Source organism: Hipposideros armiger, unplaced genomic scaffold (assembly GCF_001890085.2).
Source record: "Hipposideros armiger isolate ML-2016 unplaced genomic scaffold, ASM189008v1 scaffold_642, whole genome shotgun sequence".
NCBI lineage: Eukaryota > Metazoa > Chordata > Mammalia > Chiroptera > Hipposideridae > Hipposideros > Hipposideros armiger.
The window spans coordinates 142,019-145,438 of record NW_017731992.1 but is presented as its reverse complement, the minus strand read 5'-3'; the positions used below and the strand labels follow the sequence as shown (position 1 = coordinate 145,438).

Sequence of the window (3,420 nt, the reverse complement as noted above, 5' to 3'; positions counted from 1 at the left end):
AAGTTTAATGCTGAAGAAACAGCCTTCTTTTGTACATAAAAGGTACAATTTTTTACATTTTAATTAGGTAAGCTGAGGACTCTCTTTGATATGTGACTTCTCACGTAAAGAAACTGATCGAATCCATTAACTCCCTGGGTCAGATTGAACATCACGACCACAGACCACAACCTCCTACCATTAACTGGCCTAAATATTCAGACAGGGGCCCTGGAAATGAATCACATAGCTTGTATTGTGCATCTGGTTATCAGACATGGAATGAAAACTTCTTTAAGTGGATAAGAGAGTCAATTTCAACTAAACACAAATAACCTCTGTTATAGGTGAAAACAATGAAAAAAAGAGGAACAATGGTTTCTAATTAACTAGAAGCAGCCTGTGTCAATTAAAAAGAAAAGTTACAAAGCACAGTCCTTCCGATCTATTTATATAATAACAAAGTGGTACAATTATATTTAAAGGGTTTTCCTTCATACTTTTTACAAGCTATCTTAGCTGTAACAATTTTAACTTTGAATTTACCCTTGCACATATATGGAGCCAGGTAGGGCTTAACATGACTTCAATAAAAGGCATCGTGTTTCAATAAACACTTTGCAAAACAGCTGAAAAGAAATTCTACCAGAATGAAAGTCTGAAGCATAATCTGAAACGCATGTATGGACAGATGTCTGCATATTCATTTGCACTGATCATTTTGTCACTGAGGAGCGTTGCAGGAGGAGGAGGGGCATATGTTAGCAGGGGTATCTCTCTGCAGAACCAATAAATTCCCAGAGGAGGCACTAGAGTACTGCTGGTTACAGTTAGATCTGCTCTGCTCAGCGAAGCCGAGATGGTCACACACAGGACTCTTGATCACATGGCTTCTTTCCATGTCCTCAGCTCCCCTTGTAAAAGCAACTGATCCCCTTCATGCCAAGGAGAAAAGCTTCTGTCAGTCAGTTTTCCATCATCTAACATGTGTTAGTTATTTTCGAAGTTTCGGAAACTCCCAACTTACTCTAATAGGGCTTTTTGAAGCCTTCCAAGCAAGTTAAAAAAAAAAAAAAAGAACAAAAACAAAAATAACCATTTTGGTGTGCGAGAGAAACATGTGACATACAAACTACTAATGCAATAAATGCAAACCCTTATGAAATCCAGGAAGGTTGACATCACCGAAGCATAAAGAATGACAACACTGAACCATACACCGGTTCAGTACGTTCGAAAAAGGTTCTTAAAAGATCTGGCAAAAAGTATGTGCACACAGAGATGTATTCACTTCCTTGTGTCTGTATACATTCTGAGAAGTTTATTATCAGCTTTGCTCTCAAAAAACACCTAAAATGCAGTGATAAGGAGCAAAGACAACATGCCTGAGAAGACACAGTGGGCTGAGTTGTAGATCCAGGAAAGCTGAACGCTGGCCAACCCAGTAGGCTCCCACCCCTCTCTTTCTCATTGGACGCTAAAAAGACTAGAGTCGATGCAAGGGTAAACTGCAGTAATATACATGCTTTACAATTACTCTTTTCTAAGAAAGGGGAAAGCACTGTGCTATTAAATCACTAAAAGTAGACTTAAAGAGTTGTGAGTCTGTCAGCTGATTGTTAACACAAATCTCCTGACCTATTGCAGCCCTTAATTACAATAATATGTCACGTTGCAAGTGCACAATGCCCTTTTATTAAAGCTGCAGACCTTAATCGCTTTTAGCAGGGTGCTGGGCTGCACTGCTGATTACTGTTCCCTTATATTTTTCTTCCCACAGACAGACTTGCAGCTAGCTGGACCAGATAAGACCATTAACGTTGGATGCTGCCTAATTGCTTTTGCCACTCCACTCCATATTAAACACTAACCTATAAGTAAGATTTCCACCAAGTTGCCGGTTTGACTACTTGTCTCGATTCTTTTGCATTTTACTTCACCCTGTTCTGTTCCAAGTGGCCCTGACAATAATGAACGGGGTGCTTAATGCATTTTCCCTTTACATGGGTAACAAGAGCCTGGGTAAACCTCAAGTCTAACTAGTTCTTTGGGAAAGAAGTCATTTTTGGTGAGTTACTGAAAGCTTCCAAGGCAATTACTTTCTTCCTTAGCTCTTCCCCTCCTACCAACTTGCCTTCATAAAGACACACAGCTATTTAGATGTTGCTGGCACTACACGGAGGAAAACTTTCCTTTATAAAAAAAAAAAAATTAAAAATGCTGTTACTTACTGATCCTAAACACTTTTAAAATATACGTTTTTGTGATGTTAATCTGACTTTTAAAATACATATCTGTCACTTGGCAGACGCCATATATTCACATGTCACTTACATTTTTCTATCTTTCCCCCCACAAAGTTCTGTTTATGTACTTCTGCATTTAAAATGAAATGATCGGGTCACCTGTCTGGTTACAGGGATTATGAAGGGCAACTCCTACTTAAAGATCTTTCACTTTATAAACGATCTAAGGAGGAGGACCCATTTCTTGAAAAACAAAAGGCGTTTTAAGTATATTCATGCTTCCACTCGCAGATCCTCAAAGCTCTGAGACACCCAATCCTTGATGCTTTCTTCAGAGGTTCCCATTTGCCCACAGCGGGGTGAACTCCGTGCCAATCTTCTTCACTCACCTGGACAACATCTAAGAAATCCGTAGGCTTAACGATCTAAAACGTATAGCCAATACAGACAATAGGCCCTTTCTGATGAATCCATGCCGAGAGGTCGAACACCAGCAAGCAGCCGTGTGCCATGTGCAACCACGAAGTGCACCCCGCATTCCGAGCAGCCGGGCGCCCTTTCCCCAGCGCACCCCTAAGGAACAGCCGGGCGGAAGGGACGCAGGACGCCCTGCAGATCAGCGGTAGCAGCAGAATACTAATTACAGCAAAAAGCAAAGCACGCTCAGACGAGTTCCCCCTTCCCGGCAGGTAAAGGAGTCTGGCGCGGATGGTAAAGGACTCCGACACGCGCAGACGCACACCCCCTTCCAGTCTCAGACCGCTGCAGAGCCCGGCGGCCCCGCCAGCGCGGAGTTTGGCCCCCACCCCTCCCAGGTCAAGGTGAGGGCCGCGGGAGCTCCCCTCTGAGGACAGCGGTCCGGGCCGCGTTTACCGCTCCGCCTGGAGAGCTTTGGGGTCTGCGCTCTCCCCGAACTCCCGAACTCGCGTCGCACCTGGTGTCGGCCAGCACCAGCTCTCCGGGCCGAGCGCCCACAGCCGTCCTGCCCGGCAGAGCAACGTCCCACGGCCACGCAGCAGTAACTTGGGGACGCCAGAGAAACTCCACGCGGATCCCCCCGCCCGCTGTCCGCTCTCTGCCGAGTCCAGCTTCCAAATGCGCACGGCGAGGGCGCGCGTCTGCCCAGCGGCGCTGTCCCCAGCCCCCCGGCAGCCAGACCCACTCACCTGGGGCCTTGCTGCCCTCCCCGCGGCGT

The 3,420-nt window shown here is 45.4% G+C and overlaps 1 protein-coding gene across 1 annotated transcript in view; it reads right to left on the bottom strand.

Moving 5' to 3' along the window:
• The window catches only part of CDH7 (cadherin 7), a 142,909-nt gene extending 139,495 nt beyond the window's left edge, over nt 1-3,414 (bottom strand). The window contains exon 1 of the mRNA XM_019625894.1: nt 3,392-3,414. The gene's annotated coding sequence lies outside the window, so the exon portion shown is untranslated. The remainder of the gene's footprint in view (nt 1-3,391) is intronic.
• Between the last annotated feature and the right edge of the window lie 6 nt (nt 3,415-3,420).